The sequence below is a fragment of the Panthera leo genome, chromosome D3 (assembly GCF_018350215.1).
Source record: "Panthera leo isolate Ple1 chromosome D3, P.leo_Ple1_pat1.1, whole genome shotgun sequence".
In the NCBI taxonomy this organism is placed as follows: domain Eukaryota; kingdom Metazoa; phylum Chordata; class Mammalia; order Carnivora; family Felidae; genus Panthera; species Panthera leo.
The window spans coordinates 47,955,801-47,978,052 of record NC_056690.1 but is presented as its reverse complement, the minus strand read 5'-3'; the positions used below and the strand labels follow the sequence as shown (position 1 = coordinate 47,978,052).

Genomic DNA, 22,252 nt, shown 5'->3' with positions numbered 1-22,252 from the left:
AGTTCTCCTCCTGGCCCTTCCGAGAAAGTTCACCACCCCCTCGCCCCTGCTCCTCCTCGCCGCCCCCTTTGGTCTTTCGCTTTGCGCGATGGGGTCCAGCTCTCCGTCATCCCCGTTGGAGAAGGAAGTTTGCGGGTTACGAGTAGTGGGATTTGGTGCGGGGGAGGGGGGGGGCTCACTGGCTGGCTCTGGCGGCGGGGTGGGGGGCGGGGGACACTGAAGTTATTGATCTGGTGGCTGTGGTGGAATGTGGCGAGGAGAGTCACGTGGCGGCCTCCTCCTCCTCCACCTCGGCCTCCTCCTCCGCCTCCACCTTCTGAGCCTCCCCCCGGGGAAACGAGGGGCGCGCGGCCGCGGGGAGCCGGGAGCTCCGGCGTTCCGAGGCCGACAGCGGGGAGGGTGAGCGGCGGAGCGCGAGGGCCGGAGGAGGTGCGGGCAGGGCGGGCTTGGAGTCGGGGCGAGGGCGCGGGGCGCGACAGCTGGAGGCGGCGGAGGCCTCTGCGACCCCGGAGGCGGAGGACAAAGGGCGGCCGTGCGCCCGCCCGGGCCCGAAGGGTCCCGCCGAGGTCCGCGCGGCCCGGCCCCGCCCTCTGGTCCTCGGCGGCGCAGCATCCTCTTCCTCTTCGGCGGCCCGGGGCCCTGCGCCCAGTTGCCCCTGGCACTGCCACCCGGTCTCCCGAGGTGGCCGCCGGCCCGGGGGCGGGTGGGGAGAGCCGGGCGCCCCAAGCCTCTCCGGCCCCCGGCCGATGTGTATTTATGAACTCGATTAACGGAGCCCTCACCGCACACACAAAGCCCTTTCTTCTCCTGGGAAGGGACCGGGTGGGGGGAGGGAGGGCCTCGCAGATCGGAACGCTCTCTTTTTTTCCCCGAAGCACAGAAGTTTTGGTTTGAAAACGAGCTGAATCTCTGACATGTGTCTTGACACAATTTTTGTGGGGATTTACATTCACGTGGGCCACACATTTTCTGGGAAAACCTAGACCAACGGCCTGAAAGATTCCGGCGCCGATAGTGAAAAAATAAACGCCACGGGCGTGCGCGGGTGTCAGGGTAACGGTGGACGACGCTCGCGTCCGGGGAACTTGTCGTGACACTCTGCTTCCTTTAAAAGTCACGCTGAGCGAAGTACCGGGACAAACCTCTTCCTAGTCGCTTGGCAAGAAGAACTTTCCGAGTTTGATAGGATAGCGCTTGGTGTCAGTCCGGTTTGAAGGGCTGTAAAAAGGCTTCTGAACCCTCAGTAATTTGGGAAGCTTTTTATTTTTAAAAAGTTTATTGAAGTTTGCACAGTGGGTAATTTTGCTTCTCCGCAGCATCTAAACATGCAGTTCACCTGCCTTTGGAATTAATTCGCACTTGAAGTTCTGTTGATTGTGGGTGCATGCGTTCCCCCGTGTTTCCTAAAGAGGATTCATTCTCATGCACGTAGGATTTTCTGGGCTGTAAGTGAAGCCGTCAGTTGGCGGTATTCGCAGGGCATCTTGGATATGTCGAATTGCAAAATACCTGGGACCAAGACCTGTGCGGTTCTTAAGTTAGTAAGCAGAAGACGGCAATTGAAAAGGAATAAAGAGGGCATTTTATTGTTTTGCCATATTGTCATATTGCAAGAAATATTCAAGTATCTTCTCCATGAAGACACAGCATCTGTTTCAACTGCCAAGCTGTAAATAAACTATTTACATTAAAAACAAAGATTTAGCTTCCATTTTCTGTGTGGGCACGGAACACAGTGGTGTTCTCCTCAATCAGCTGCTTGGATGACTCCCAGAGCAGGGAATGGCCTCAGGTGGGCTGGCTGAGCTTTGGGGGTGGGAAGCTGAAGACAGGAATAAAAATAGTACAGTCCTTACTAAACATCCGACTTGTTTTTCTTCAGGGTGTGCATTTACCTGGGAAAATACATATTTAGATGAGCTATGTCAGATGAGTAATTGTGATATTAGCGGTTTTGGAGAAGTAGAATGGCATTCTAGGTGGCTCTTGTTAAATAATCTAGCCCTTTCTTCACTATTTTCATTTCCCCATGTCTTGCTGGAAGGGTCTCCATTTTTTTTTTTAAATGTGTTTTAGGAGTCATCTGAGTATGTGGATTCTGTACATTATATTGTTTGGAAGGTCACCCTTGGATCATAGAGAAGTCAGGGAGGTGTTATTATGACAAATATTCTGGCATCACCACAATAATAAGCAAGAACCAACACTTTGCTATCAGCAGGCATAGAAAGGCAGACTTGATTTGAGTTTCTTCTTTTATGAGGCACTGATTAGTAGTGTGGCAACTAAAATAAAAATTTTCATTCTACTAGATGAGTGACAGTGTTTCAAAACCTTGCAGATTACTTTATACCAACTTGAAGGCGGCTTTGGAAACCATGAAAATGCAACGTGCTCTTCTCAATAAAACATGAAGTTGTGCATTCAGTTTCCAACTTGTCTCCTACATCCGTACTATTTCTTTAACAAACAAGGTTTAAAAGATATTTCTGATATGGCTGTCACTTCTGATATCATAATTTGCAACTTCTATCTCAGGGGAGTAGTTTACATAAGGCAGGTAAAAACATTAAAACAATATGACAGTTAAGTTTAGAGTTTTTGTTTTCAACCAAATGCTTTAAAATAAGGTCTGCCAGGAAATTGTATTAGTAGTTGAATTTATTTTGTGTATTGTCATAAACTTAGTATTTTGAATGAAGAATTATATTTACTTAAAGATTACATAGGATTTTTTGTTTGTATCAAACTTCAATGTAATTGTCCTAATAACCCACCTCCTGAGAGTGGGTGCCAGGTTCTGGGTGCAGTGGAGCCCTGATCGGTCTCACGTGCACCGCAACTGTTAAATACCAAAAAAGATTCATTTTTTTTCTATTTGAGAAAACCGTGAAACATATTTTGGAACGTGAAACTCTTTTACCCCTCTACCTCTCAAAGCCCTGGCATCAAAAGTCTCTCAGCCTATAAAGTCGTGAAACTTACGCTGTCCTTATGCTACGAAATCTGCAGAATAATCCTTTCTGTCTAATGAAACAGAGAGTTGCAGCCAGTAGTTCGAGGCAGGGGTGGTCAGACAATGAAACGAGCCACCCTTTCTATCCCGTTTATATTATTTGGGTATTTATCTCAATTCCTAAGAGTAGACCTGGTCTTTGAGTCGATCACCTGACTGGAAGCAGTTCTGCTGCCAGCTTGTTTTTCGAGGCAGCAAATCAGTTGCCTCAAATTGGTCAATTGTGACCTATTTCTATTTTTCTTGCTGGCTCTTTATTTTATTTCTTGTGGTGCTTCTCTAATGGAAGTTTCTCTGCCATTTTACCTGATAAAAACAGAGGGTGTGTGCGTGTGTGTGTGTGTGTGTGTGAGTGAGAGAGAGAGAGAGAGAGAGAGAGATTTACTCCAAAAAGCACTGTAAGAAGGAAAAAGTGGTCCACTGCCTGAAGGTGTGATATATTTAGTAAGAGCCAAGTTATAAAGCTGGAAGGAGAGAGGGGAGCACTTAGACATTTAAATGGCCAAGTTAAACACAAGACACAATTAGGATATCTGGACCCTCAGGTGTTCATAAACCCGTACCAGGGGCCTCGAGAGAGACATGGTGGGAACCAGGGAGAAAGAGAGCCCCCAAAGTGCCTTGTTTAACTTGGCCGTCACAGTAGCTAACCCTTTGTTACTTGGCACATTTTGAAGTTATCACACTTAATGATTGACCTTTTTCCTTTTTCCCATTTACCTTCTTTTGTACTTATAACGCTTTTTTTAAAAGAAGTAATTTATTAGAAATATAATGAAGTGGCAAAAATGTAGCTCTCAATCTAAAGAAGAAATGTAAACTATCGAGTTTGAATGAAAAGTCAATGGATTTTAAGTCCCATAACCTTTTGAAAGTCAGAAAACCTATCTATTAGGCTGTATTCTCTAGTGGAAAGGCTCTCAAAATTGTAGGTGTTAAAACAACCATGTCAGGGAACTTGGACTAGCCCCTAAACTGAATAGAAATGTTCAACTCTCTTATTTAAACACATTTCCCCCCTTTTTTCAAAGACAAAATAGATTTTCTTATTAGGTAGACAGGTAAAATTTATATCTATCAAAAAAAGCGTGGTCCTCTTCTACTACATATGTTTCAGTTCTTAAAAAAATAACCTTACCACTAGAGATTCAGTTTTGGTTTTGGAAATGATGCCATAGTAAGAAAAAAGCCCTGAATTTTATGTGAAAAGACATTTGCATTAAGGCAGTGTAATAGTTTGCTTTTAATTAAAACTTGCGCTATGGCTTTTCCCTCAAAATTATTATTAGATAAGTTAAGCATGACTTTTTTTTAAATAACTAGATGTTAACCTAAGGTGGGTTTTAAGAAATATTAAGAAGGCACCTATATATCTCTATCTGTATATTCTTTTTCGTGACTGTGAGGGCAAAATGCTCTGCTAACCGTGCGACACACAGCCATGTATGCTTTTACTTTTGGGTTTGGAGGCTAAAAAGCCTGATTATTGGAAACACTGCAGCTCAGTGTTTGACATCCATACCCCTTCAGACAGTTCACTTGTTCTGTTCATCTATCAAGCAGTGACTGTTTCTTCCCTCTACCACCTCTAAATTATACTGACTAGATGTTGAAGTCATTAAATTGATTACAGTCCAATCAGTAGACAATCCGACATAAACAAAAACAGCAATTACAGTTGGCAAGAATCCCACGAGTGCTAGTCAAAGTTCCAGAACTGACGGTCCAGTGAGTCTTTTCCAAAACGCCGGATTTCACGATTTCAGCAGTTCTGGCAGCATCTTCTTAGAGGGAGGGCACAAAAATTCATAAGATTCCACTTGGCCTTAAAAACAAAAACATCTGTTTGATGCATGAGTGGATTGTTGGCTTTTCTTTAGCCAGCCAAAAAAGGGCAAAAAATAGGATATTGAACATAAAAGCATACATGTAAAAATGAAATTACAACGGGATTTGAGATTAGCAGCTTTTTCTAAAGCAAGCTGTTAATAATGCTTTCTTTTTTGTTTTGCCAGAGTATTCCCATATCCCTTAAAATCCATTGTAGTTATTGACAGCGGTGACATCTAATAGTGATGACAGAATTTTTCAACTTTTTGCTGCCAGTAATTATACTTCTTTTTACTAGCTTTTTTGGGTCATCGCAAGTGTGGTAGCATATCTGTAGGAGATTTCTTTTCATCATATAGGAACATTTTCGCTCCCTTCCTTTTCTTTTTAAAGAAGGTCTGTGAGAATTGACTAGTCTGGCGAATTCCAGTGAAATACTTGTTGACATAAGTTGAAATGTAATATTAAGTATACTTGCTTGAGTTTTCATTTTGATGTAAAGCCATGCAATGAGGAGAAAGAGGTTTTGATAGTAGAAAAGAGCAATTCTACCAAGATCAATTAAGAATTTTTATGAAAGGTCTGTTTTTCCTATTACTGTGCTTTATTAACTCGTCTGACAAAATTCACATTGCTGGTTTTAATGTCATTCATTCTGTTGCCATAGAATACATTCTTTATGGCTAGATTTAATAGATACCATGTTGAGTTTTTAGTTATTTTTAAGAGAGAAAATAATTTTAAGGCTTGGAGCTCTTACATCGTATTGTAACCGCCTTATGGATTGTTAAAAATGTAAATGTTGTCATTAGGTAATACGTTAAAGAATGCTTTTGAATTGAATGAAGTTTTGATACTAACGTTGGTATTCCAAATCAAACCTCTGGCTAAGTATTTCCCAGATGTATTTAATTGTATTTTCTCCATTGACCCCTATCGTGCTGTCAGAGGTTAAAGTTAGTTCTGTGGAGGGGATGTGTGCAACTTTCTAATTCCATTTCAATTAAATCTGAAATATGTTCCTGTTTTTTGCTTGGGGATTACAAGGTACACTATCTGGGACAGCATCCCTTTTTGTTGTTGTTGTTGTTGTTGTTGTTGTTGTTGCAGAGAAAGTGTCCTTGTCTGATTTAAAACACGTTACGCAACAATGTTATTATACTGCAATTAAAACTTAAACATTAAAGTTAACATTAGTAAATTTAAAAAGCTCTGTTATAGTATTAATCAAATAGTGTAAGGAAAGCTTTTAAATGGTTTAAATAATTATGCAACTCTTGGCATAAAAGCCTGACACAAGATAAATCTTTGAAAACTAAGTAGAATCGTGGCCTTTTTTTTTTTTTAAACTTTAATTTTAGGCAGCTTGGGCTTTTAGCATGCATCACGTTCCACCTCTAGTAAAAGTAATTATGCCAGTTTAGTAATTATTAGAGATGAAAGAAATTCAGTAAGATACGAATTCTTTTAAAACTTCAGTAGCTTCAGTTTTAGCAGGGATAATGATCAAGCAGCAGTCACCCAGCTGCCTGGGGACCCTCCCACAGCCACAAGCACTGGGCTGATCTTGGGGGTATCACTATTATGGCAACGCACACTACACTTGGCACTTCCACGCTAGATGTCTGATTGTAGAGGTTTACAATTCGCTCGTGAAAAAAATCCTGATTCAAATATGACTGTCTAGAAACTCCCACTTCTTAGAAGATTAAAACAAAAAGATGAATGCAGAGACACTTAAAAATTATTATTGTGGCACCGCATATTTTCGTTTTGCAGGATAGTAAGTGATTTTTGAAATCCGGAAAGGAAAACTCTATGTAAGTCTGTCGTTTGCATGAATGTATGTGTTGAGAATGCACTGAGCATTTTAAGTGTGTTGTTTTCAAGGGAAGATGATTTGGTTTGGAAAGCGTATACTATTCGTTTATGAGCATAGTTCTCAAGCTCAATGTGGTCAAGTGATTGACGTTGAGAATATATATTTTCATCGTGTTGAAGTTTGTTGAAATCGCATTTTGGTGTTTTGGTTACAAGAAATTTTTTTGTTACATGTGTGAAAACAAAAGGTTTCAGCTCCTCAGGTGACAAGTCAGTGTAAGTGGTACAGATACGTGTACAAATAGACTCTAATGTTCTACTTAATATACATTTTGCTTAGCAGTCCATATGAGTTGGTCGCCTTTTAAGGGAAAAATTGGATTGAATTGGATTTTGCCTAATAGAAATCGGTACCACTGTAAGGCATATAATTTCCTTTTAGAAATTAAAATCACTTCACCACGGAGTGTCATTAGTTCACTTTTTGTATTCCCTTCTTCTCCTTTCTTTCTCACGATTAGCTTTTTCCAAAATTTCTTACCCCATCAGTGCACTGTGAGAGATAATTCCAGATGGAAACTTACTTAGCTGATGGGAACGAAAGAGATATGTGGCTCTCATTCTTGAGTACAGATAGTCCCATATATTCATACAGAATACGTTTGTGAAGACAGATGAAGCAAGGAGTCCATGAGGTGAATGATGAATCACCATGCTATAGGGGGTGCTGTGACCAGGCACCTAACATGTATTATGATGTTTAAAACTGTATATTGACTTCTAGAACAACTTGTAACATTTCATACGGGTTCTTTAATATTACTGTTTTCCTTCACAGTAAAACCAGGTTAGGTCTAGTAAGTGCGTGAATAAGACTAGTGACTGCTCTTAGCATTCCTAATGATTTGGCTTGCGTCAGTTGTTTTGGGTTTATAAGACATACGCTTTCTCTTACTAGTATCACCCTTTTGTCTTTTCTTATTTTTATCCACTGAAGAAAGGTAATTAGGTATTCACAAACATCACTCCACTAAGTGGCAATGAAGCCAAAACAGAACTATTGGCTGGGAGGTGGTGCTGTCCTGAGCTCATTGGAATGTTTTGTTCATGGGCCGATGTATGGAGTCTGAAGTTGCTGTGTGTATGATGTAGGGTGGTTTGGGGCTGTCAGTGTGCAGTATGAAAAGTTAGATGGACTGTTCGCAGAGGCAAGGAGTAAAAAACAAAACTGTGGGCTCAAGAGGATGCATATTCATTCCTGGAAAGAGTGGAGAATCGAAAGAGAAACAATTAGTTATGGTCCTAAGTATTGTGACTTGATATTTGTGCCAGTGGGGAGACGGTTGCCCAGCAGAAAGGGCAAGGGGGTGAGCTCTGATGTGCCGTCTGCACTTTTTTGGCAAAGCCACTTAACCTCTGTTCTCTAGGATTCGGATTTCCTCTCTGTAAAATGAGGGGGCTCATTTCATCATTTAACAAGGGTTTTGTTTTGTTTTTTTCCAGTGCTTATTTTGTTGCTGGCCTTGTGCTAAGTTCTGAGAATTAGGTTGTGAACCAAGCAGGCATAAGCCTTGCTCTTATGAAATTTATGGTCTAGAAAACTGGGTGAAAATTTAAATATCTTCCATTGCTTTTTAATTTAGGGAAGGAAGCAAAGCCAAGTGAAGAGAAAGGGGTGCATGTATATGATACACTCTCTTTCTCAGCAAGTTAAGTCAGTTAAAAAAGTTAGATAGAATGGGTTTCAAAAGCATTTTTGGCACCAAAAATTGGTGAGCTGTAACTTTTAAGAATAGTGAGCAGTGTTTCCTCTTATATTTAAAAGATAAGTATGCCCACTTGAACTGAAACCACTAAACAGAATCCATAGAATATTTCCTATATTAGGTCATTGACTTAGCAATATCTTTTACTCCTCCTAAAAGATCTAGGCAACATTCTTGAAAGTTAATTGTGTGATATTAAAGTTAACTTAAAAAATTGATATATATATCATCCTTTAAGATAATTGAAGGCTCTTAGATAATGTGTATGATGCTGATATTAAAACAACAACAACAACAACAACAACAACAACAACAAAAACCCCAAAGCCAACAACACCAAACTTCAGTTAGGAACCCCTGCCATGTAAAATTGAGGTGAAACAAGTCACGAGGAACTCATTCCATTAAATATTCAGGAATAGAACACTAAGGAATGAAACAAGTTGGTATTGAAAAGTCCATACTGCAGATTTGACTATTTGTCCCCTGGGAGACAGGGGAGTGCTTTGAAATAAACTTTTACAGAATCATAGATCTTAAGCATAAGACAATTTAGAGATAATGGTATTGGGTGTCTTGATGGTCCTCATGTTCAAAGATGTGAGTGCCGAATGAATGGTGATGGTGGAGTGTAACTGACCGAAGAAAAAGATGATCAACATGAAATCCCTTTTGCCTTCTCCACAATCATATAGGTCATTTACATAAGTATTGCATCATTATGCCAAATTTTTAATCTTCAAAATAAAACCATTACAAGATAATAACACCGTTTTATAGCTCCTGTTAAACGTAACTGTTTTTTATACTTGCTGATTTGCATATTTAAACCCCAGTCTGAGTGAGCTGGGCCAGTGACTCCCAGGGGCCCTCACCATGGCTTCCTACCTCTCTCTTTGCCTCTGTGTCCCTCGGCCAGGAGAGGGACAGCCAGGTGCTCAGCTCGGTGCCTGACTTGTATACTTGGTGTCCAGTACCTTCCGAGGAGCCAAAATCACTATGTTTCTTGCCAAAGGAAGGTGTTGGCGACGTCTGAGTTCCCTTCTATCTCTAACATCATAGAATTCTCACATTGAGAAATTGTAATTCTTGCAAGTTGATCAATAATTCGCATTAATGGGGTAGGCATGCTTTTCAAGTTGTGAAGTTGATTGAGTTGTAGCTGATGGAACAAAGCCAACCAGAGGTTAGATGGTCTTGCTTTCCACTATGATTTCTTGTTCAGATCCTCTATTTAGGGAGCTGATAGAGAAGAACACATGTATCACATACTGAACCATCCTCAGGGCTTTTATAAGGATGACTCCATCCAAGTTTTGGTATTTTCATAGAGCAATTTGTCGCTTCTAGATGAGAGCCTGGGGACACTGACCAATTCAACTCGCTAGGGGTTTGTCATGTCTCCCTGGGAGCAACTCTAACAGCAGCAGCTGCTTTGGACTAGAAATCATGTGTCTGTGTGAGTGTGTGACCAACTGTGCCTGCCTGGATGTTTGCAGTGGGATGGGTATGAACCTACAGCAGTACAAATGTGTGAGCCAAGGTCAAAGTGTGTTGCTTTAAGGACAGCATTTTAATTTAGTTTGACTTGTGTTGGCTAATCATCTTCAATTCGTGTTCATCCATTTGCCCAGATGCTGGTACCATTTTCATAGAGCAGAATGGCCCAATCTTTAATGACTTTCACAGCCTCACGTTGAACCTCCTGTAGACTTAGATTGTGAGTTCGCAAGTCAGTTTTGTACAGTAGTAAAGGCTTGAATATTGTTTTCATTTCTTAAGACTCCTCGGTCATCTTCTGTGAGGCTTTTCCCGACCCACCTGACTTAAAATGACTCTTCTCTTTATTATTCCCCCTCTGTGTTGCATTCCATAGAAACTATAGCACTAAGTAGGTTTTCTCGTTTGTTGATGAGCCCTTTGAGAGCAGGGCTCTGTTTCTTTTCTTTGAATCCCCATAGCCTAAAACTAGATGGTAAACAAACAAATCCACAAGTACACAAACAAATATTCAGTCATTTGTTTAATCAACAAACATTTACTTCACATTCATCTTTTACCAGTCTAGGAGTGCTAGGAGCTGGGGATGCTATGAAGGAGTTACAGGCAAACAGTGGAAACACATTAAATGGACAATTAAATAGATACTAATCATTTACAGTCATGTGAAAGGAAAGTACTAGGTGTTATGAGAACATATCACAGATATCCGTGAGGTCAGGAAAGGACCATAGGAGAAGCCCTTTCCAATCAAATCTGAAGTTTAGTATGTTTTTGCATGAAAACTATTGAACATGGTCATGCATTCTACCGGAATTTCTAGTTGAACATCAGTTACGCATCAGGTGCTAAGGATACAGTAAGGAGCAAGTCAGATACAATTCTTTATGAGTTTCATGAAGCTAACAGTCTATGAAGACTTACTGAGATGATTCTTTGTTTCCTTATTGTTGTTTAACTCCAACTTGTACTTAGTTTTGCAGCAGTAATATACTTCCAGTTCATACAGGTGGGATCTCTTGTATATTATTTGCACTTGGCTTACTTGTGTATAAGTTCAGGCCATCCTTTATACATGGGCCTGGTTTTTCCACTCTTAAGTAAACTACCCTAACAACATCCATTGAGGTATTCATCATTAGATCTAGTTATTCTTGCAAACCGCTGGATTTCCTTTCATTCTTACAACATTATCTAAATACTGGATAAAATCACTCATTTTGGTATCATAAGACAATTTAATAACTCTCCTCCATTTTGCCTCATAGATATTTAGGAAAGTATATTCAAACTGTGTAATATGTTTCTGCTTATGATTTTTGCAAATTCTTAGCAGTTTCCACATCGAGGAGATCAGTAAATACTAGAATATGACAATACATCAACAGTCTGATTCTGTATTTGTCTATTCTGTATGATATATTATAATTGAAAACGTACACAGAGAAACTAGACGATTATAAAAAAGTTATCTACCTATCAAAACTTTTCTTCACTTTTTAAATTTTTTATTTAAAAGAGTTTTTAATGTTTATTTATATGAGAGAGAGAGAGAGACAGACAGACAGACAGTGCATGCCAGCAGGGGAGGGGCAGAGAGAGAGGGAGACACAGAATCTGAAGCTGGCTCCAGGCTCTGAGCTGTCAGCACAGAGCCTGATTAGGGGCTCGAACTCAGGAACCCTGAGATCATGACCCAAATCAAAATCAAGAGTCCAGACGCTCAACCGACTGAGCCACCCAGGTGCCCCTCTTCACTTTTCAACTCAGATTTTTAAAGCATTTTCTGTTGTTTCTGTTCATAATAGTATTATTCACAGAGTCCCCCCAAAAGAGTCTGTGGGAGGATGTTTGAAGCCTTTGCCACCGTCCACATAATTCTCCAGGCCAAGTCTGAGTGAGTGCATCGATACCCTGGGCAGGCTGATAATGTGTTCCCTCCTCCAACTGCAGTTTAAATATCTGTCCCATGGTTATTTAGAGAGGATAAAAATTCTGGTGGTAATGACCTCAGGCAGCAAACTGGACCATTCTTAGGTGGCAACATTTACATGTGAGTATCTTGGCTGTTTTCTTTTCCCCCCAACAAAAGTGAGAACTCTCTCTGCTGTCCTCCCTAAGTATATTTCCAAGAAGCCCCTCCATACCAACACTCAGGGTCTGTCTTTTTTTTTTTTTTTTCTAACAACTCTGTACTGTCCACTGCATGGTGTTCTGTCATTTCACCCTTCCCTTACTGCTGGCCATTAAGTTGTTTCTATTCATTTACTTACTTGTTTGTTCAATTTACTATTTACAAATGTTGCTCCAGTAAGTATATACACATTCTTGCTGACATGTGTGATTGTTTATGTGGGATAAATTCCTAAAAATGGGATTGTGGGATAAAGGGAACATGCATTTAATGTCTCGATAGATATTGCCAGTGTGCCCTCCACAGAGTTAATACCAATTCACACTGCTTTTAGCAGCAGGGTTAGAGAGTATCTGTGTTTGAATACTTTATCTTTACTAATGTGACTTGTGAAACAAGCAAACTGGTATGTCATTGACATTTTAATTAGCATTTCTATAATTATGAGCATCTTTCCCTATGTTTATACATCATTTGTATTTATTTTTCTGCGAATTGCCTTTTTATTTCTTTGGCTCTTTTATCTTTTGATTTGAAAGAGCAGCTCATATTAATAAGAAGATTAGTCCTTTGTCTGACTTACGTGTTGCAAATATTTCCCCATTAGTCTTTTGACTTTGTGGGAGGTAATTTTTTTCTTTTGTCATACAGAAGTTTAAAATTGTTTATTTTCAGTTTTGTCAGTGCCTTCCCTTGTACATAATAGACCTTGTGTCTGACATAGAAAGTTTATTTTCTTTTTTTCTTTTCTGATCATTCTTTGAGTTTTGTCTTTCCCAGTACACGGGCTTCAGGCCTTGTCTGTCCCCTTCCACCCCTGTGTCTCCAGCACCTAACCATATTTCTAGAAATACAGTAGTGCTTAGCAAACATTTAGTAAGTGAGTCAGTATAGTAGGGTGGTTAAGAGCATGGCTGTTAAGCCAGACGCCCTGGGTTGAAATTCTCATCTGGTTGACCTTGGGCGAGTGATTATATCACTTTTTAAAAAATGTTCATTTATTAATTTTGAGAGAGAGAGAGAGAGAGAGAGGAGGCATGCATGCTTGAGAGTGGGGGGAAAGGCAGACAGAGAGGAAGACAAAATCCCAAGCAGAGCCAATCTGTCAGTGCAGAGCCCTGATGTTACAAACCGTGAGATCATGACCTGAGCTGAAATCAAGAGTTGGTCGACCTGGTGGCCGACTGACCCACCCAGGCGCCCTGATTATATCACTTTGAACTACAGTTTCTGTATCTCTAAGGGTAATAATGGTACCTAATTCAACGAGTTTTTGTGAGAATTAAGAGTTAATTCGTGTAAGCGCTTAGAACAGTATCTGGCAGATGACAAGTACCTAGTCAATGGTTTTTACTCCTACCCTCAAAGGTTTTCTGTCTTACGAGGAAGTGCATCCCATGGTATACAGCTCTTTTCCGTTCTAGAAATTTCTTCTTTGCTGTGGTTCAGGAGTAGCGATTTCTAGGTATCTGTGTGGCTGCACACAGGCTTTTCAGAGGCCTGTCTTGGGTGGGTTCCTTGCAGACATCTTCGTGAGGTTTAGTGGGTCATGGCTAAGCCCTTTCACACTGGCCAAATTAGCGCCTGGTTCCAACCTCCGTTATGCTTTTCCAACGTAGACAGAGTTCTGCAAGAAAAATTCTTGTAGAAATTCCAATTAAAAGATAACGGAAACATAAAGTGGAGCTAATTAATTTTAGAGCCTCTGCCATCTTTTTGGTAAGTCAGGTCTGTGTCTTTGAGGTTCTTTGCAAGAGGGCCAATGCTAATTTGCAAAGGTAGGCTAATTGTTCTTGGGAGAGGAACTAGAGACAAATAATTCACATATCATTATGAAGGTTTAATCATAGTAGATTTATTAATAATCCTTAAATTAAAAAGGTAAATCTGGGCTTGGGTTTACAAAGGAATTAGCCAAACAAGGGGACGATTTTCTACATCACCATACTCATCAGTAAATTTACATAGACGCATTTTCTTCGAGGCCTCAGAGTGGAATTCTGTGTTGTCTAGAAGCATTTGTGAGCACAGAGTGTGAAGATGGAAGGAGAATACAGGAATACAGCTGCTGCTTGGGTGTTCAGTACCAGGCAGTGTCTGGCTGTGTCTAGCCACTGCTTTCATCTTATATGAAACCTCATTTGGGGGCAGATTGTCTGGAATTTCTTTCCTCTTTACGTCTTCTCCGTTCTGTCCTGCAGTAAATCCTAATGGTTCATTTTGCTTCATTTTCATTTCCCTCGCCTCCCCTTGCTCCTTCAGCCACAAGTTCTACTTTGTTTAGTCCACGAAGTCATCCGGTCCCTGCTCCTGGATTGCTGGGCTCTGGGGGTCCCTTCAGGCTTGAGAAACCCAGCCATCGGCCGCTGGTTGACCTGCACACTCACCTGTCTGCCGATCCTCCGTATAGACCCTTCCGTCTCTTTTTATTGTAACTAAATTATAACTGTCATAAAGTTGTCTTTGTTCGGACAAAGTCTAAAACCTTAATATATCCAATCAGATGACTTTCAAATAGCCATTTATACTTTTTCCCTTCAACCTTAATGCTAAATGAAGTGAAAGAAATAGTAATGAAAATCGGAGTGGAGAGAGCCAAGAGGATTGTCCGAGGCAGCTTTTAATGAGTGGAATATCCTTAAATGACAGTGAGTGACAAAAGAAATTCCACTTCAAGATCATTTAAAATAGATATTCTAGAAGACACTTCAGGAAGGGTGTTTTGGGGTAGAGTGATAGTTTGAGCCGAGAGACTCAGGGAAGAGGTCAGAAGCCAGGCAAGGTGCAGAGTGTTCTGAGGGGTCAAGGGCATAGAGCATCCGTCTACCAGTTGCCCCGAGACCTGAGAACTTCAGTGCCCCATCGCAGGTCACGCCAGGACGTCGTGATGGAATAGGGAGGAGAGTCTCTCAGGCTCTTGATTTCTAGTTCTAGGAACTACCTTTCAGGGCTGAATACATTCTAGACTTTGGAAGGAAAAGTGGCTGTCCCTGCCCCGTTCAGATTCTTTACAAACACCCAAACCTGGGGCTCATTGCTCTCAGAGAGACACCTTCCTTATTGTAGTTTTAGCTTTCAAGGTCCTGGATGTACAACCAACATATCCCAGTGAGTTGACCTGGGGAACCCAGTGCCCGATGGGACCTGTGTTTAATCCTGCATGCTGTTGAACCCCTCTGTAAGCCTCATTTTTCTTATCAATGACATGGCAAGAATCTACTTTACATGATTATTGTATTAGATAACGAATGTAAGATGCCTAACATGTATCTCTGGCTGTTAGCAAGTTCCTACCTAGTAGCAGCTTTTTATTATGGAGGAGGCTCAGGCCTCTGAGGAAGCATGCACATTTTATCCTCTCTGTGTTTCCCTCTCCTGCAGAGTCCTGAGGTGAGACACAGTTCTGTGGCCATCTTGCCTCTTCGTGTAAAGCAGAAAATATTTCCCCTTTGGAGACAGCCTGAGAGAAATTGTGTGAATATTTACATTAAACGTTCAGTAACCACTCTCTACAATAAAAGAGGGCAGGTAATGGATGTGAGTTCACTGTTTATGGCAAATACTTTGCCTTTGGGAACATATTTAATGTGTCAGAAGACGCCGTGTATCTATTTCATTTGATCTGAAGTAAATCTTATGTCAGTCATTATTATTCCCATTTTATAGGTGAGGAAACTGTGGCTTATCAAGCCGGCATGGCTGAAGTAGAAAAAGAATGTAGACTTCTGGACTTGAAATGGACAGTCTTTTTAAGCTCATAGTTTTCAAACGGAAGAAGCCGAGACCAATCTTAAGCCAGATCAAGAGGTGGAAATAATCCTCTGGCCACCATATTTCTCCTCTGCTGTTCCCTCTTCCTTTAAGCATTTAGATCTCAGCTCCCTCTCCTATTACACCTCCCCAGAGAAAGTTACTTGTACAAGAAAAAAAAAATGTATTAGCCAGTTATACCTGAAAGAGAATTAAAAGCAGTGGAAACCTGACAAATCCCTAATTGTGTGATTAAAGGCTTTGGCTTCTGATAAAAGCATCGCATGCCTCAGAAAGCTGATCTGGGAGGTATTTTGGGGGAGGTGGTGCTGGGGTGCTGGAGGGAGGGATCCTGGAGTGTTTTTTGCATTGCTGGTGACGTCTCAGCAGAAATATCTCCTTAGAGAAACCGAGTAGGCTTTCAAAGGTCTTCCAGTGGATACTCTCGCTCAAAGGTCAGGAGATTTGGTAGGGTGGGGCCCACCGGTCTGAGTTACAGGAAAAACGTGAGTGATGGTTGGACCTGCAAAATTATAGCAGTGGATCTGACTTAGGGTTGAATAACCTCCTGGTAGTGTCCCTTAGCTGTTTTAAATACACCGTGTGGAGAAGCGAATTCCTATTTCCAACTGGCAGGTTACCATCCTGAAGCAATGTCTATTTTTTTTGGAAATGTGCTACTTTTTCATACAAATCTTCTTTGTTGTTGTGAAGAGATGGACACACCTTTGGGGATGGGTTGCCCCAAGGATTGGTGGGACATCGATGCATTGATGTCATCTGTGGAAGGAGTTGGGCATGACACATCACCATTCCTGAGATGGCACGTGGTGGTTTTTTGTTTTTTTGTTTTTTATTTTTTTGTAGTGTCGTCTAAATATGAAGTTTCAAAAGGATTGGCTTTAAAAAAAATAATAAAAGAGGCAGCCATAGGATTGATTAGATTAGATTCCTTATTCTTTTAAGAAAATAGGATGAGGGACACCTGGGTGGCTCAGTCCGTTAAGCGTCCAACTCTTAATTTCGGTCCAGGTCATGATCTCACGGTTCGTGAGTTCAAAGCCCCACTTCGGGCTCAGGGCTGACAGTGCGGAGCCTGCTTGGGACTCTCTCTCTTTCTCCCTGTCTCTCTCTGCCCCTCCCTCACTCACACCATCTCTGTCTCTCCGAAAATAAACTTAAAAAAAAAAAAAAAAAAAAAGGATGAGATCTGACCCTTCTAGCTCACCATCTGAGAACAGGCATGCTCCTTCACCACATGTATTTACTGAAAGTTACATTTCTGAATTTTATAGGTATACACATGTATATGTATATCTGTGTATTAAATCACATGGTGAAAAAGCAAAATGATTAAATATGGGTTTTGTTTATCAGCCATTCTCTCTGATGTGTGATTGATTTAGTTGATTTTACTTTATGCATATTTGGAGATTATCTGATAATATATCATCACTTAAAATATATTTATATATAATATAAATACTATAAAAATATTTACTGTATGCTCACATTATCTTGACAGGCCAGGATTGAAACAATATGAGTGAGAACATATTTCCAGAAACGACTATTAATTTATAGTTACTAAGATAATGGCATACACGTTCACTTTCTGTTCTATCTGGGTAGCTCTGTAAATTGTGTATTGATTATGCTAATGGCACTGGTGTCTTTATTAGTTGTCTGCAGATACATGCAGATTGAATGCACATTTGGTAAGGTTGTCATCCTGTGGGAAAAAAAAGTACATTTTTAAAATCTGGTTTTTGGAGAGATTGAGTTAAAACTAAAGAAAAACATTAAATGAACTCATGGAAACTTAAGGAATTGTGTTCTAGGAAGTGAAAAGTGCAGTTAAAAGTTAAAAATGATGTTGTTATATTTCCTTTGTTTCAAATTCATTAAGGCAAGGGTTGCAGAAATGGTACTAACTCAATAATGATCTATTTTTATAGTTTATTTTGGGTTGTGTGGCTTCTCTTGTTTTGTTTATCAAGCTGAAGGAACCTTAGACATTTAGGGTTGCATGTATTTTGAAATTTATTAGCCCAACTAGAGAACAGAATGAATTTCTTTTTTTCCAATTATACATAAATTTTCTTGTATTTTGTAATAGCTCATAAGTCATAAATCACAGCTCCACTTTGTGCTCTGATCTTTCATTATACAAACATGTACCTATTTGGTAAGATTTTTCTCTCTCCTTTTTCCTCTTGCTGAACCATCATGGTACCAAAGCAGTTATTTAGAAACCACTTTCTTATCTTCTTGAATGGGATCACTTCTTAGAAATGTGGGCCTTCCTCTGTGTGCCAGCTAAGAAAGAAAATTAAAAAAAAAACCTTTTAAAAATTTGGTTTCAAATCATTTTCCGCTTTATTTTAGTTACAGTTGGATCCCCGTTTGTTTGATAACCAGTAGGAACTGCTAAAGGGGAAAAAACACAACAACAAAGTTTTCGTATTCCTGGGTGATATGAGTCCATTTAACAGGATATTAAAGCCCCCAAATTTTGTGTTTAATTTACAACCTTGAGAGAAATCCAGGTGTCCGAGTTTCAAATACATTGTTTAAAATTTAGAAAAGGAATTTCCCAAATTAGGAAAAAAAAAAAAGGCAAAGTCATTAATCAAGAGAATTGAGTGGTAATTTGGATTGATTTTTGTGAATGACATTGGACTTTGTCTTCTCAACGTGTGAAGATGAAAACTTCTATATTACGGCAGGATAAGGTTTCTTATTCAAAACCAAACACTTTCTCCCTAAGCTGTTTCAGGAATTGTTGAGATAGTTAACTTTAAGTGTCGAATTCAGAAGTACTGTTAGAATTGGCTGGGTGTCATCTAAAATAGCTGAAGTAGTAAGAACAGTTAGTAGGAGTATCAGAAGGTATGATGTCTGGAATACAAAGGCTTTTTGCCCCAGATTTTCTTTTGCTGCGAGGGGGGGGGGTGGGGGGGGGTGGAACACATCTTCCTGGCCCGGCTGCTATAGCTGCAGTTTATTTGTTACGTTTAAAGAGGAAATAACTAGACCCTCTCCCAAACATTCAAACGTCTTAACTCCTAGGTTCACGTGCGTTTCATTTATTATCGTAGTTGTCCAAAGAAACATTTTGCAATATTTTCTGAAGGAAGAGATGTGAGACTCAATGGCTGTTTTCGTTTTTAGTCACATTTTGGATTTATTTTCCCTTGGCTTTGTGTATGTTTGAGATAGGACTAAATAAAAAGAATCTCACCCAAGACCTAAGTCCCCAGAAGAGTCATAGGGGCCCTTGCAAATGTCTTGCACTGGATTAAAGAGTGTGATTGTGGTATTTCTGGCCGATCTGTCTCCAGTTTTGGCTTCGGTGGGATTATGAATAAAAGGCAAACTCTGGGTGTGAACATAGTGAGAAAAGTAAGTCATTAACCTTGATTAATACACCCGTTTTAAAACCAAGGCAGCAAGTTCATCTCTAGGAACAACTCTACCACAGCCGGTGCCTGACAGTTATTAGACGGCTCCCTACTTTCTTATGCCAACACTCAGCGCTAAGTCCTGTTTCTGGAGTGGCTCCTGTGCCTTTTTTTCTGCCATTGAATGTTTTACTCTCTTCTCTCCTTTCCTCCCTGATGTCATAGCCTCCAGACTAGTCTCCCAGCTTCCAGGTCTGGTACCCTAACAACCCACCCTCTCCATTAGTAATGGAGCATCTTTCTAAAGTGTAAACGAGATCTGTGACTCTCCTTACAGTCCTCTGGTGACTTCCCGTGGTGCTGAGGTTAGCATGTGAACATTTAGCTCACAGTAGTTCCTTCATGATCTAGCTGTGTTTCCAGCCTCCTCTCTGCCAAGGCTCCCCTTTTCCCCACTCTGTCCAGTGCCTGTCATTTGAACGGCACAGAAGAACTTGCACTTCCTGGAAGGCATCTTGTTGTTTTATACATCTGCGAGCCTTTACATGTGTTTCCTCTGTTTGAAGAGCCATTTTCTACTTGTCCTCAGGGCTACCCCATCCTTTAAAACTTAGCCCAAGCTGCTCTTCTTTAGGTAAAACTTTCCTGCTCTGCCCTGTGGGATTTAAATTTTTTTTTTTTTTTCCAACATTTTTAATTTATTTTTGGGACAGAGAGAGACAGAGCATGAACGGGGGAGGGGCAGAGAGAGAGGGAGACACAGAATCGGAAACAGGCTCCAGGCTCCGAGCCATCAGCCCAGAGCCTGACGCGGGGCTCGAACTCACGGACTGCGAGATCGTGACCTGGCTGAAGTCGGACGCTTAACCGACTGCGCCACCCAGGCGCCCCTGCCCTGTGGGATTTAAATGCCGCTGGTCTGTGGGCTTCTCCATCTGAGTACTTATCCGGCCTTCTGCACTCATTGATTTACTCATCTATTCCCCCCACCCCCGCAGTAGTGCTTGCCAGCCCTTCTGATATTATGGCATATGCAAAAAAATGATAGGTTTTGAATGGCACACTTGGGTGAGTGGAAGGGCAACAGGCCCACGGTTTCCCATTATCCCAAGCTGTACCTGGCCACTGCGAGGGCCGAATGGATGAGTATCCTACAGCCCCTGACTGCACCCACTTTTGACCTGCCAGTCGGGAACCCCTGCAGCGATTGCAGGCTCCTGGGGACAAGGACCAGGTCCTTAGGCTTTGCATCTCCGGGGCCTTTAGCCAAATGCCCTACTGAGCATAGGTGCTCAGCAAACATCTGTTTGCTGAAGTGTGACTGGGCGGCCATTGTAATTCAATCTGAAAGTTTAAGTGCTTTTAAGGCAGTAGTGCATTTATAAATGCTCTTTGTATGAAAGTTGGAGTGCTGAAATTCCTTTCTTCTAAATTTCATGTGAAGGGTAAAGGGGGACTAGGTAGAAGAACTAACTTGGGGTAGGATTCTGATCGGAAAGGGAGAAACTTTTTATTTGGTTCCAAAGTGTATGGTTCTGTTGTTGTTGTTGTATTTAACCTCTCCCAAGGCTAGTTTATTTACTCCCCCTTAGCATCCTCCTGCAAAGAGTTTCACTGTAGATAGAAGAGTGGTAATAAATTCACGTTTGGCATGTTCTCCTCGATAATAGTGCATCTGTGATATTTCTCTTTGGTCTTCAAGGACCGCAATAGACCTGTATAACAATCCTGCAACACCGCGGAAGTTCTAAATTCAACAGCATGATTTTGTTTAATATAGAGATCTTTCTTTCTGTCGAAAAATATTTTATAGACAAAGGAAAGAACACGTACATGAAAAGGTTTTTTTTTTTCTTTTTCCTGTAAAACAATTTAATAACTTTCAGGGAATAGAGTGGTTAAAAATAAACACTGCAGAAAACATAAAAAGAGCCCACTTTTATCCTTAACCACATGAGCTCTTCGGACCTGTTGGTGCCAGCCAGGTGACGGCAATGGCCGGCATCGTCCTGCCAAGCCGAGGACTCCTTTCGGATGCTCCTCCTTGGCCACTGCCCTGGTTGCTTTTGTTTTTGTTTTGTTTGTTTACCTTTTCTTGACAGTAGAAAAAAATGAGGCATCCGACCAGCAGGCGGGTGTGGGCCAGACGGCTGCACAGTCTGGTAATGCTGCGTTCCTTCATTAGAGCCTGCTTGCCATTTTGTAACAGTGTGCGATTTATTTTTCCTAAATCTGTTTTCATCTTATGGGATTTCAAGTTAGAATGCATAGCTAGAGCCCAGAAAGCACAAAATAATGATCCCGCCCTTTGGTTTTTGAAAACTAGGAAGGCTTTCTGCTCCCTTTTTAACTCTTTGTAGCCCGCAGGGTAACTTTTTCTGTGTTCTTAAAAAGTATCAAGATACATCTGGGAATGCATTTTGAACACACTTGTAAGGGAAGAGTGATTTTGGACATGGTTTGCTTTAAACAGATAAAATTTGATTTTCTTTTCTTTTTTTATGTTTATTTATTTGAGAGAGAGAGAGAGAGACGGAGTGCAGAGTGTGAGCAGGGGAGGCACAGAATCCAAAGCAGGCTCCAGGCTCTGAGTTGTCAGCAAAGAGCCCAATGCGGGGCTCAGACTCATGATCTGTGAGATCATGACCTGGGCCGAAGTCAGACGCTCAACCTACTGAGCCACCCAGGCTCCCCTGATTTTCTTTTTAGGCACAGGACTTCTAACTATGCCAGTAAATCCTAAAGCTAGCTGTACGTACACATGTGAACTTTAAAAACAACATTAGGCAATTAATGATTATTGGGCACGATGGCTGTCAACCTGAGGTTCATCATTTGTAGTGATTTGGGGGATCTGAGTGAGAGTTGCATTTGTATAAATTATTTGTTTACTTATTCATCATAGAGTTTCTGAAAATAAGACCCCAGGTTATAATTCTCTTCTTATTTTTAGATACAATCCGTGGAAGAAAACTCAGGCATCTTTCTCAAGTAACAAAAGTGTTGTATTTTTATCAGTCCACTGGTAGTA

General features: G+C 40.9%; 1 protein-coding gene across 1 annotated transcript in view; it reads left to right on the top strand.

Moving 5' to 3' along the window:
* The window catches only part of ZNF521 (zinc finger protein 521), a 278,899-nt gene that overhangs the window by 1,911 nt on the left and 254,736 nt on the right, over nt 1-22,252 (top strand). The window lies entirely within an intron of this gene.